The following is a 14,221-nucleotide window of genomic DNA, read 5'->3' as shown; positions in this document are numbered from 1 at the left end:
CATTTCATATCAATTTTTTAAATTTTAAAACAAACAAGGTAAAAACAGAAGTTTGCCACTGCTTTTGTGTAGGTTTGTGTTACCAGTATTTACAGTATAAATTTAAAATACGATTAAAATATTTAAACTGACCTTTTCTCATAACCAGTGGCCTATAACAAGTTTCATGTACAGACCAGTAATAGAACCAGTAATGTGGAAAAAGACAACCTTTAAAACAATTCACACAATAAATAGAAGAAGCTGCACATTCACATACTTTATATTTAATTCTTGTTTTTCTGTTTACTTCAATATTTATTTAAACTATTAATAGAGAGAACAAGGAAAAACTTGACTCCTCTGTCTCCCCAGTGGTGAAATGATCTTTCCTTTCCACTCAGACCAGAGTCACTGCCAGTCTTCTGTCTCCTCACTGAATCACGTCCATTCACCCACATCGCCATCATCCTTTAATTTGCTTTTCTCACGTTTGTGTCACTTTTCTTCCTATTACTCGCTGTCAGTACCTGCAATAACCAACTTTTTGTGGATTTTGAAAGTAACCAAACACTTAGGAGGATATATCAGTCTGTGTCTCTCTGAGAGTCTCTTCGGGTATGATTCAATCCGGATTTTTCAGCATGTGTACCACATTCTTACCATGTCAAAAATGACTGCAATTGCAGAGTGTGCTTTAATTGTAATTTTTTGTTGTCATTATCTCTGCCAGCCTTTTTGAAGCCTTACTTTACTTCTACATAATGCAAGAGATGCCTGAACTCAGGTGCAGTTAGTACAAATAGCCTCACAGAGTATTTATGTGTAAGATGATGAGGTCATTACGTCCTTCCAGTGTTTTAGCGAAGTGGGGTAGGGTGTTTTTGTCAGCAGATGTAGGGCAAACAAATAATTGATGAGAAATGGACCGGACTTTATCTTAGCTGATTCTGATCCATCAAAAAATACCGGGATTGGGCCTCGTACTGATCCTGCAGGTGGGCCTATTGTATCGCTGACGAGAAACATTCATGAGAAAACAGAGAGGGCAGTTGGTGCACTTACGGTAAATATATTTCTTCAGTGTAGCAATGGAATGAGCAGATACTGGATATTGGTTTGCTATGATACAGTGTGGTGATGTAATTGCCTAAAGCCATAAAGAAAAAGATGAGGGGAAGCCTGAGGTTCAAACAGTTAGTGATATTACTTTGGGGAAGACTTTTACATACAATCTGCCTTTTAAAACCAGTCATGTATCATGTTATGTTATGCTACCAATCCTGAAGTGTAAATTTACCGCAAATTGCATCAAAATGGAAGCAACACTGTTAAGACAGTAGAGTATATCCAGTTTACTTTGGGTCAGTTGAGGTGTGTGTTTCTTCTCAGGCGTCTGAGGACTGGTCTGACCTTTTTCACTTCAACCAGGGCCTTTAAAAAGGGACTCTGGCCTCTCTATTTATCCTGCTATTTATGTCCAAATGTGGGGAAGGAGAGTGTGTTTTCACTGTATGTGTGCTTGTGTGTTTAGTGCATATGTTCATCACTCAGCGTGTGTTCAGTCTGCGTGTGTCTACATGCCTACATCTATGTTTCTGACATGTATTTGCTCTGACATGTTGTGCCTCTGTGTTGTCAGTGTGTTGTTGCTGTTAGAGTGGGTCTACATGTTCGCTTGTATGTGTGCGTGTTTTCTCAGTGTAGACCAGTAGAAGGGGAAGGGTAACTGGTGGTGGAGGGAAAAGTGAATGAATAGTGGTGTTATTTGTTTGGTTTGGCGGACTGCACCTTTAGCTGTGAAAAATCACCCGTCGTATCACTAATTCCGTCCTTTTCCCCGCTGCCTGTGGGACTGATAGACCCCGAAAAAGGGACAGAATGAGCCTGTGTGTGTGTGTGTGTGTGTGTGTGAGTGTGAGTGTGTATGTGTGTGAGTGTGTATATGTCTGTATGCATGTTCATGTGTCAGTGTGACGTGTGTAGGTAAAGTTGAGAGAAAGAGGGGAAAAATGGAGCAGAATTTCAGAAGCCTGGTGTAAAAACCCCGGTTTCAGGCAGAGCTGCTGAACTGTAAAATGACAAACATATAGCACAGAAATTCCAAATGTTTTCATTTCTCACATCCCTGCAGCTCACATGTCTGTATTTTTACTGTCAGAAGTCAGAACCATCAAAGTCAATTCTTACTTTAACTTTTCCGAAACATGTCCCAACCTTTTGATTGGCTCAAAGTTCGGCAGAGCTGCAATAAGCCTACGAGGGGCCCAGGGCTTTTAGAACTGCACAGTGACCGAGACTCACAGCTGCTGCACTTTAAGCAGTGACATGTATTTAGATTGCTAAATAAAATAAAGCCTACAGTGATCCGTGGGAGTCAAGGGGGAAAAAGGTGAGAAGAATCAACTAAACTGCTTCTTTAAACCTGGGTTTCGTTTTCACAGTGGTACCTCCATGTAGGAGAGTCAAAGCCAACCGCCCGGGCATGTGGGCAAGGTGAGAGCAATATAGCTATTAAAGTGTCATTGGTGACCCCAGAACAGGCTCTGGATACGTTCTGCAGAAAAACAAATTGACCACAGCTAGTTTAATGAGGAAGATGACAATATTCATGTGGGAAGAAGGAAACTGCTAAGCTGGTAAACACTGACCACATTTCATTATCAATGCAGTTATTGGATGACGGTTTAAGCAGCTGTAGCACCACTTTGTGTTTTCCCTGAAGCTTAATAAGCCTAATATATTTGGTTAAGCTGTAATGATTTTTTTTTTTTTTTTGCGTTATGTTATTTCAGTTGAGGTGGGGCACGTTCACTATCCATCACTCCAGGAGACCCTATGTAGGTAAGTATCGAAGATTAAGGCCCAATTTAGGCCAGAATCTTGCTGTGAGACTCATGGCAGACTTATGCTGAATGAAGCAACCACTTTCACTGGGTGCAAGTTAACGCTCTCAGTCCAAATCAGTCCACACTCCCAAAACCTTGCCAAATCTGGCAACCATATAAGGGCCAGAGCCAACTCACATTTGGCCCATCAGTGCCAGAACACAGCTAAGTTCACATATGCTCAGCTGCAGTTGTTCCCAGCAGCTACATCAGCTCTCATCTCGGCAGCATGAAGCACAGGAAACATTTTCTGCTGTGGACACGTGCTACACAAGGTCTTCGATCACATCTCTAGTGGTGGGCGCTACCTAAAGCATCTGTAATACAGATTCTGAGTCGTGTTTTGAGTGGTAACAGTATCGTTATGGATCTGTCTCAGGTTCGATTGTTTTCTAGGCACACAAACTCTCCTCTTAGCAATCACCTCGTTCGCTCAAAGAATTCACACAAAACATGTTTATTATTTACCATTAAAAACTCTCCTGCGTTTTATCGTGATGAAGCAATTAACAGAGAACAGTAAAAAGAAAAGGCCAGCTTCCTTAGTGGTAATGGAAATATATTCAGAAGGCCACAGGTGCAATATGCTCATTAATTATGACATGTGGCTCTTCCTACATGATATTAGCTCAGGTTTTTTTTAATAATAAAAGTGTCAGTATTGATATTGGTGATTCTGGATCTGGTGTTACTCAGTATTGGAAATTCCCAAAACCTTGGTGTATTCCTTTTATTTTCAAAACATTATACATCATTTTATAGTTTTTAAAAAAAAAAAATTATATATATATATATATATATATATATATACACACACAATAGCTACAGGCCAAATGATGATAAAGACCCTCCCCCTTATCCCTGCCATTTTACCAACCTTCTATGCCTAAGAGTTCATTTAATCTGCCACTCCACCTTCTCATAAGGCATGTAGTTCTTTTAAATGGACGACAAGTTTTAATTAACTGTCTTTACAAGCAAACAAGCCTTGAGCCATTTTATTTGGCTTCTGTTGGCCTCATTCAACTTCAAACAAAGCCCAGATGGAGGAAAAGGAAGGCAGGTGCTCGTCAGGTGATAAATGGCTCATTTCAAAATGAGCCATTCAAACTGTTGTACACGTTTTTCGTTGTTTTTTCATGTGAAGGGCAGAGGATGATGATGATTATATAGTTAACCTTTCAGAACCTTTAACATAAGCTGAGTCTGTTAACGTGTTAATGAATAATGGCTGACTAATGGTCAAAAATATTGTACACCATTTACTTGAATATTTAAAATGATTCCTTACTATATTTTAGATTAGGTGTTACAGCAACCATGTATTATCGTATAAACAAATACAGTTTAAAAAGCACCACATTGAATTAGTTTTTTTCGATGTTTGTCGGATTTAGTATAATCAGAGTGAATGTTTCAGGGTATTTGAAACACTAAGTGAAGGCAGGTGCTTCTCACCTGCTACATAATTATGATAGAGGAAAAAAATTCCTCTTGAATGGAAAATTTTTGATAAATGGGAAGGGCTCTTAGAAATCCCTTAACCTTCCTTTAACCATCAGTAGAGTCCACAAAAAAACCAGTCTGACCCGTTCTAACTCAGCACCGCTGTGTTTGCTCTGAACCAGAATCTCACTCGCTGCTCCGAACGATTGTTAGACGACAGGTTCAGTTGAACCGCTGAAGATCCAGTTTGTCAGATGGTTTGGGGTTTGAATCAGTTTATCTATAACTAAAGACGTTCTAAATGTGAAGTTAGACCACCGTTTGATGCGTTGGGATATGAGCGTTGATGGAGTTTTTAATGAGCAAATATACAGAGGCTCAGTTGATTGTATCTGTTGATTGTATCTGCAAAATGTTACTGACTGGGTATTTTGTTTATTTTCCATAAAATTTCTGCTTGTGGCCACTAAAGGATGATTCATGTTTTAATGGCAACTCAAAGCACTTGGGAAAGGCTAGGGAAAGACTGTTGTCTTGGTTCAATGTAGAAAAAGTCAACAGTAACATGAGACGGGATGTGTTTACTTTTTCAGTATCTGGTTAAGTATCCTAACCAAAGGGAGTTTCTCGGCTAATCGTAACCACACACAGGTTACGGAAAAGCTCACCCCGACCTCTTTGCTACCAGGTCTGTGAGGTACAACGATGTAGCTGTTTTAGGAGACATGGTCGTATTGTTCTGCTAAACTGTTTCGAGACAAGCAGAACTGAAGTGAAACAGCCGTGACGTTTGAAAATTAAAAAAAAAAAAAAAAATTCATGTTAGTTAGCTGACCAGTCTTTTCAGGTATGCTGAAGTGAGTGAGAAGTCAAAAACTGAGCACAGAGGAAAAAGGTGTGTATTAAATAAATTTCCAAGTTTGTTTGTAATGAAAGTCATTTTGTTCTGGTCTGGTTTTGTTCCTTTAACCACTAAAAATGAATCTTAACTTTGGTTAATTGCTTCTCTGTCTGTCATCACTTCTGTCATGCAGTGGATGTTTTTTTAACTGAACTACTTCTTAAAACTCTCAAGGCCGGTCCCAAATCCACACTACACACTAATTCTATTGAAATCGTGTGTAGCGAATTTGAGTGCGTAGTGTGTTCGCACTAGAAAAGTGACAAAAGTAGGTATACTCAAAACAGTTTGCATGCACAATGCACAATTCCCAACAATGCAATGCACAAAGGAAATGGAGGAGCTGTTCACAGCTGGAAAAAACCTAGAAAAAAAAATGTGGATGCTGATAAAACAGCTCCGGAAGACCCCAGAAAGCAAAAAAATAACTGTAAATCATATTGCCTTCTCTTTGTTTAATTGGGAGTGACATTCTAAAGCTAGGGTTTTATTGACATGCATCGGTTCACCTTTTGTCTCATTTTCTGTTGGGATAAAACGGTCAAGTATGTTGATGTTTTGTAGAACCGAGTCACGTCAAAGGCAGAGTTTAAGTTTTGACTGTGGATATCATGACTTGTAAACCCTCTGAAACCTTCTATTTTCTGTCATTTAAAAAATTAATCTATATCCTGGAGTGGACCAGCATTATTTTCTTCATCCCTGAAAAGCTCACATTTTCTGCAGATGCCTGGTTTTAGTGTGGCAACAGCGATACGCTCAGTGACTGCGTGGCCTTTCCTGAATGAGCCTATAGATACTGGGGCTTCTGGCCAAACTGAGGTTGAGGAGAAATTACGATGAGGCGAAATGCAGCCTTTATGAAAGAAACATTGACTGCACTTGATTGGCTGAGATGATGGAGTTTGGACAGAGAGCGGAGTCACTGCAGCTCAGTGTGCTAGGAGACGACAGGACGGGAAACTGAAAAGCAACAGACCATACTAAAGAGATGTGGGTGTAAGATCCAGACTTGCATCCGTGCGTGAACACCCGCACAGGTACAAGCACACAAATCGACACAAAAACAAGTATGTAACCATACAGAAACCGAGAGGTGGAAACAGAGAAAGATGTGGATACAAAGAAAGGTGAATGGGGAGAGAGCGTGATGTGCTGCAGTCTGTGTGTGTGTGTGTGTGTGTGTGTGTGTGTGTGTGTGTGTGTGTGTGTGTGTGTGTGTGTGAGAGAGAGAGAGTGAGTCATGAGTACACATTGCAGTACACATTGTGTGTGTGTGTGCGCGTGCGTGCGTGCGTGTGTTTGTGTGTGTGAGAGAGATTGAGTCATGAGTACACATTGTTAGCACGGTGAAAATCCTCACAGGTTCCTGGAAGGAATTAAAAAGGCTGACGTGACACCAGGATGCAAGACTGACTGCAGGTCCCACCCCTCTGCTGATCCATGTCAGGATGTGTGTGTGTGTGTGTGTGTGTGTGTGTGCGTGCGTGGGTGTGGGTGTGGGTGTGTGTGTGTGTGTCTTTTCATCCTGCGGATGTGTAACACTTCTTCATGGCTCACTCCACCTGAAACAAAGTCTGCACATTTCAGCAGTGGTGGAAGATGTACTCAAATCCTTTAATTAGCAGTAGGACTATGTAAATATCTTCCTTTACGGTTTGAAGTCCTGCACATCTTTTTAAAACAAAAAGTGCAACATAACGTGTATCAAAACGTCCATGGAAACTTCACAAACCTCTCCAATTCCACTGCTCCACTGTCAACCTATACGTAATGTAATTTAGTGATACACTTGCATACTCAGCACATGGATCAACAGCAGCAGAGAAGTGATTTATACTGCAGGAGTAGTCAAGAAGCGTCTGTGTTAACGTCTTTTTTTGCTGTAACTCTTGGATTCTAACAGAATCCATTTGCTGCTGCAGTGAAACCATGCTGAGTGCGGCTGCTGTCTCCAGGAATGGGAAAACTACAGACCCCTCAGAGCCAACCTATACGTCTGCAGGGAACTAGTGTTTGGTTTTAAAATGATCAAAGAAACAAGTAATTAGCTTTGAAAGTATCATAATTAAATGGACCAGCTATACCAAATTTATTTGAAAGAGAAAACGACGACTGTCTGTCAGTTATTAGATTTTGCAGACTGACTTCCTGTTTCAACTTTGATCGTACTCACTGAATTGTGTGCACAGTGTTTTTGGCCAAGCTAGCGGTGAGACTCAGGTTCAGCAGCGGGTTGGTTGGTCCACCACTATGATCCAGAGTAAAATATCTAAACTATTACTGAATGGACTGCCAGGCCATTTTGTACAGATACTCATGTCGTTGAGTGTGCTCACTGTGTGTTTCACGTACGGATAAATGTTCTAGATAAGATGGCTAAACTGGCGGTTGGTTCACATCCTCTCTGATCATTTGACCACTTGTATTCCTTCCCTGTTGAACTTTCCTAATCTCAGATACCTCAGAATCACACAGGTTTTAAAGTATGATTAACGCTGTTAGTTATGAGTTGTCTTTATTTACTCTGTGATAATATTTTAAGATTTTTTCCAAAGCCACTTACTCTGTGATGTGCTTCAGATGGTGCCACAATATTTCATTCCATTTATTAAAGCCTCCATTAATATTGGGAACTTATCCCTTTCTTGCTCCTCCTTTTCCTTTATTATTGTGTTTTCCATGTCCCAGGTTGCCCCCACCATTGCACAGAAACCCAACCCTCCCTGTGAGCTTCCTCCATGTTGATTTGATCTTTATTTGGCCTTTTTACCACAGCTCTTTGAATAAAGCTACTCAGCGCGTTTACGGGAAGCGCACAGCGCAACATCATAACCGGCCCGCTCATGCTTCCAAACCGAGCCTCTCCAAATTGGTTTTCACAAAATCTGCCAATTTATGGGGACGAGTTTAGCAAATCTCCGTCTCTCTCCTCTCGCTCTCTCTTCAGGACAACCTCCAGTACGAGTCGTGGCCCCAAAGAAGGTGATTCTAAATTTAAAACTGCAAAAAGGTAGCTTTGTAAACCCCAAGGTGGCTTCAGAGGGAGAGAGAGATCTAGAGGACGAAGGAGGGAGATGGGGGAGGAAATTTGCAGAGAGATCAAGGAAAAAAAACAGGGTGGAGAAGGAGTGTGAAAAGGTGCAGTAGGCTGGAGAGCCTACTGCTACTGTTTGCCTTGTATTTAAGGCAAACGATTTGCCTTAAGTATGAGAACCATCCTTTTAGTTATTTAGTGATAACATATGTATGGCCTATCCGGCTTTATGTATGATAGAAACAGGATAGATGAGATAAATATTAGTGAAGTTTTTTAAGGTAAAAAACACTATGTACCCACATTTTTCAACTGAGGGTCTTTTGCCATTACAACAGGAAAAGTGAGGCTAGGATTGATGAATATCATAATAAACGTGCAGTATAAATGAAATAGGGATTTGAAAGAATTCTAATATAAGAAGTGGACTCTGTACTGGAATCAAATTTTTTAAAATGGTGCAGTGTTACAGTGTTTCAGCTGTTCCCTCAGTTTTAATCAATACCATTATCTGCACAGGCCACATCGTGGCTCGTGTTTCCCTTGGGATTTATACATACAACCGCGACCTGGAGCATATTTCTAACACTTTGAGTTGACGGCCTCTGACATACGTGCGTAACTACAGTGGTCATGTTTTGGGGCAGTGATTGCTGCAGAAATGCAGCTGACCGTGCAGCAGTGCTGTGGCTGCACGGTCAGCTGTGTAGACAGTAAGTTTTAGTCACCTAACCAGAGACAGACCTTAACAATAATGTTGTTGTCATGTGTGGGTATTGTGTGGGAATAAATAATTCCTATAACCTATGTCAAGCATACATCATAGAACACAATATTAAAGTAATTTATACCAGAGCTTTTTACAGTCTTTTGAGAAAAAAAAGTACCTTTAGTGTAAATATTTGCCTCTGAAAGTAGCAATTTATGACATTTTCATATAGATGTTTTGTTTCTGTCTGTTATAGTAGTGATAAGGTTACTACGTTTATTTTCTGTACAAGATTAAAATGTAAAATGTGCACCTACACTGTCCCTGGTTTGAACGTAGGCGGGGACCCTTCTTTCATCATTCCCCTCCATGTTTGGTGCCTACTCATAGTCAGTTAAAGGCAAAAATGCTGAGTCCTTTTAAAAAGCCTGATTATCCTCAAGGTGAAATAACACCGCAACAAAAAACGAAAATGGCCGTCATACGAAAACATGAAACTGCTTGTGTTGAAACTGTCAGTTTTGATAGTAGAGCATGCTGATGGCAGAAATGAACAAGTGGCACAGAACACAAGTTAGAGGCAGAAACAGAAAAAGAGAGAGTGGGTCCAGGGAGGGAGAGAAATTCCCCGTGCCCTGGCTGAGGAGCTGCTGGACAGGCGGCGTTCTCTCCGGCCCATGAAAGGTGTGATTGTCCCACGGCTTCCCCGAGCCAGGAAAGTTCCCCCAGCGGCGGTCGGCGGCCCCTCTATCTGCCAGGAACGCAGGGCTGCGGAGAGAAACCCATTGCCGGTTATGTCAGATACCACGCCGGGGCAGGGGGGGGAGGGGGAGGAGGGCCAGGGTGTAAAAAAAGCTGCTTTTCAATGTGCGTTATAAATACTTGGGAGAAACACACACACATTGAGGGGACACAGGACACACAGACGGGAGGACAGCGGGGCTCTAAATGAGGCTGTCGGCTCGGAGTGTCTGCATGAAAAGAAGGGCAGCTCTCAATGTGTTTATTTTGACAGGAGGGAGCGAGAGTGGAGGGGGGAGGGTGGGATACAGAGGGAGACAGAAATGGAGAGATGAGAAAGAAAGAGAGGGAGAGGAGAAGGTAGAAGTATTTCAGGCTCTGACATTCCTTTGCTTCCAAAAACAGAGTTCCAGTGAGGCAAGAGAAACAGAGTTTGTACAGAAAGCCCTGCCTTTTTTTTTTTTTTTTTTTTTTGAATGGGGGATTTCAATGCAAATATGCTAATATTTTGACCTGCAGGGATGAGGAGTATGTGACACCAATAGCTTACTCTGTTTCTCACTCAGTGATTAAAGTGACTCACGGTTGGGGTGGGGGTCTGGAGGGGTGGAGGAAAGACGAGACAATGAAGATGGCTCCAGGCCCTGGGGACTTAAGGTAAATACACCCAGGGCCTAACTGTTTCTGCTCCACTGTCAGGGAGCCTGCAGCATGAGTACACCGCCTTCCATTGGCCTGAGGGGGGAAATTAATGAGTGCGTCACACAGCGCCATGTTACTTCAGGACATTTTCCTTATTTATGACGCAGATGTTGCTGATATTACTTATGCCGAATTGCAACTGGCAAGTAAACGTGTCATCCATCATAAATGATGCAGGCAGCCTTTGACCAACTCAACTGTGGACCAGTTGTATTTCAGCTGTGGCTATTTAAATTGTGAATTTGTTATCATTTACGCCACCTTTATCAGTCCAGATAGGTTGCAATTTGTAAAAATTCTGCTCAGCCTCTTTAAATTTTAGTGTCAGATTTTGTAATTATGGGCTAGAAGCTAGAGGGTTTGATGGGGAGTTTAACCCAGAACACTGTGCCAACCCTTAAAAAACAGAGAGATCTAGAGGTTGAATGGGGGCGATGGGGGAGGAAAGTTGCAGAGAGTTCAAGGAAGAGGACATGTGCAGTGTGTCTACTCATGGCGACGCATGGTTGATTTGAAGCCCGGCATATTGAGGCTGCTGTTGGTAGAGAACCAGTCGATGCTCATTAATCTCTCATTTTGCAAAATGACAGTTGTAGAATGAAGTTTCTTATTCCCTCTGAAGGACAGTTCCTAAAACCTGACAATTACCTTGGATGCTTACTGTGCTAATACACTTTCTATATTCAAATGTTATCATTGCTGAATGGTTTTGCTTTGTTTCTGTATATATGTAGTTGCCCTGCCATGAGAGCTGCTCAGGTTAGTTTGCCGTAGGTGTATACCAACTATAAAATTTTGATTACGGCATAATAAAACAATATTTAATTGGTAATGAGTGTTTTGTAGCCTGTTCAGCTTAATGCTTCCTCTTGTTAATAGTGTTAAAGTCTTGGAGTAAGCATCAGTGAGCTCAAACTGTTAAAACAGCAACAACAATTTGTGAAACCTACCGACTCGAGAGCTTTTGCAGACACAAGACCAGGATGTTGAACCGCCATGTACACAACATTTAGTTTACAATCCCACAGTGCAATGGTTCACCTTTCATAGATGAGTAAATCAAATTAAGTTCGCCATGTGTGTCACACTACACCTGTCGGTAATGACACAAAATCCTGATGATTCATAAATGTGTGAAATCTCAGATTAGTGCCCATTTTAAAGTACCAGGTCATTCTCATTTAGAGAACAGTGAAAGAGTGATGAGTGGGTTATTTTAGAAACAGCATAGGAATATTTTCTCCATTTTTTTTTTTTTTTGTGTGATTTAGCCCGTATAACCACTTATTCACAGAATATTTTTGGCGACTGCCAATGCAGACAACAACAAACTCCAACACGTTCCATTTTAAGGCTGCGCATAAGCAGAAACTGCAGGAAACCCACATGTACAGTCTTTTAATAATGCTGTAGAGCTGAAAACACAATTTGTAATTAACATCGACCACTCTTGCTTAAACAGTAATGTAAAAAAAAAAAAAAAAAAAAATCGTCACAGCCCTGTTTCATTTGTACGGCGTCTGCAGTGGCCCAAACTGTGCGGTGGTGTTTTCAGCTGGTGCTGTGAAGTGGAGCTTGTCTACCTGAGCGTGAGACGCTGTCAGGCTCTCCTCAAGGAGCCCTGTTCAGCCGCACACACATGCAAACACACACACACACACACACAAAGTCCAGAGCCAGCAGACATAGTAGCACTCATTCATCGTCTGGCAGCAGTTGCCCCCCCCCAACCAATGGCCTTCAGTCCTCCCCCCTTCTTTTTTCGTCCCTCCACCCTCCTCCTCTCCTCCTCTTCATCATCCCCCTGCTCAGACCACGTCCATTTTGGGGTTTGGGAAGGTAGAAAAACAGTCTGACTAATGAACAGACAGGATGGATACATCTATAACACAACTTGGCCCATTAGAGACACCAGAGCACGCCAAGCCATATAAGACTGTGTCCACTGGTGATCTGTCTCCACAGTCCTGCCTTGTTTTTCTCTGCTGTCAGTGGAAAGCACGTGCCGCTGCAACACACACAACAGTGAAGACTGGTTCACCCGCCGAAGTGTCCTTGAGCAAGACACTGAATGGACCCTTCGGGGTCCAGCGTTAGTGTTATGCAGCTGTGACTGACCTCTGATGGTCTTGAGGAAGTTCAGAAGACAAAATGAAAATTTCCTTGCAGACATTGAAATATTACAACAGTCCTTGTATGACTCTACATTCACATTCAATTAAAATGGATCACTTCAATGTTGATTTCATATTGTTCAACTTGGCTTCCAACAAGAAGAAAATCAAAGGAATAATCCTCCTAAGATCCTTTCAGTATCAAACACTAACCAACAGTAGGCTTGAGACAGGGTTTTGAAAAAGTTTCTTTGTGTCGAAATCAATATTTGTATAGATACTTAAAAAAACAACGCTGTCCATGTTCTTGGTATTTTATTAACCCTTCAAACTTTTCCTCAAAAAAGGTGCTTCCATAGCTTCCATTTTGTCGTTAGTCTGGTTAGCTATCAGATGTCAAAGTAGCTGAATTTAAAGGCATCCAAGAAGCATTTGGAATGGATTGAAACCTCCTCTGAAATTACTTGTTCCCCCTGTCACTTGGGACAGAAGAAAAGCAGCTCCAGCGACTTCAACACACGGTCATACAGAAGTCGCGCCGTGCTGTTCATCTGACTCCTGATCAGTTCGACCGCTGAATGATCTGTATGGGTGAGAGAGTGGTGTGGATTACTGCCTCTGACGACGATAAAACTTTAGTCTCGCCCATAATCCATACATTCATCCATGTGTTTGCGTTAATATATGGATAGTTGTTAGTTAGCGAATGCTACCTTAACTATTGGCGTTTTATCTAGAGTGCGAAAGTGTGGAAGTTATTCTTCCTTGGCAGTTTTGGCAGTTACCACAAAGCTTCAGGTTCATTATCACCACCCTCTGGACTGGAGGAGGGCCGACTCCGATCTGCACATGGCCCAGGTTCCGATCAGGAAATCTAAAGGGTTTATTCTTCTCTCTGTCCCTCATGTGTAGGTGTTAACTTTGACCCCTTGATTATCGTGGCAGAACAATAGGTTGGGTAGAGGGCCACTAATCTGCCCCAGCTGGGTGCTGTAGTAGACGCTGACTCGGTAAATGTGTGCGCGTGTTTGTGTGTGTGTTGCTGTTAATTGGTGCTAACCGGGGGGCCTCTGATTGGAGGCGGTGGAAAAACAAATCAGCTGCAGTAGCAGGTCGGTGAAAGTGAGAGGGACCTCCAGATTCCTTGGCGGGGGTGGGGATGCTGACCATGGCCTCACTGTATTTTAAAAATGTCTTCAAACACACAGACCATTGCAATTTTATTAAGTTATGTGTATTAATCTATAACACTTCATTTTACAGGTCTGTAGTTTCCTCATCATTTCCTAGGAAATTGCCTGGAAACTACTGTGTAATTTGGCACTAATTATAGGGAAAATACTTTAGATGCAGTGATTTTTTTGTTTTTTTGTTGCGCTGCTGTGAATATATTTAAATTAACTGCTTAATAAACAGAAGCAGGATCTGCTTAAAGGTGCTGCCCTCAGCCTGATCCACCCACACAAGTGTTTCCATCTATTTTGGCTCATTCTCAGTTTGATGTTTACAAAGCCATGTGGCAGATGTCCTCAATTGTCCCACCTCTTCAGGTAAAAGTAACATAAGAGCTGCCAATCAAACATCGTCTGTACACACCCATAATGTATAAGACCTTCACATTTAATCCGCTACTTTTTGTATGTTTGTATTGTTCTCGGGTTTTAAGTGTCCTGCAAACTGGATTAGCACTGATATGAATGTTCA

The sequence above is a fragment of the Xiphias gladius genome, chromosome 7 (genome assembly GCF_016859285.1).
Source record: "Xiphias gladius isolate SHS-SW01 ecotype Sanya breed wild chromosome 7, ASM1685928v1, whole genome shotgun sequence".
In the NCBI taxonomy this organism is placed as follows: domain Eukaryota; kingdom Metazoa; phylum Chordata; class Actinopteri; order Istiophoriformes; family Xiphiidae; genus Xiphias; species Xiphias gladius.
This window is presented reverse-complemented; position numbering follows the sequence as displayed.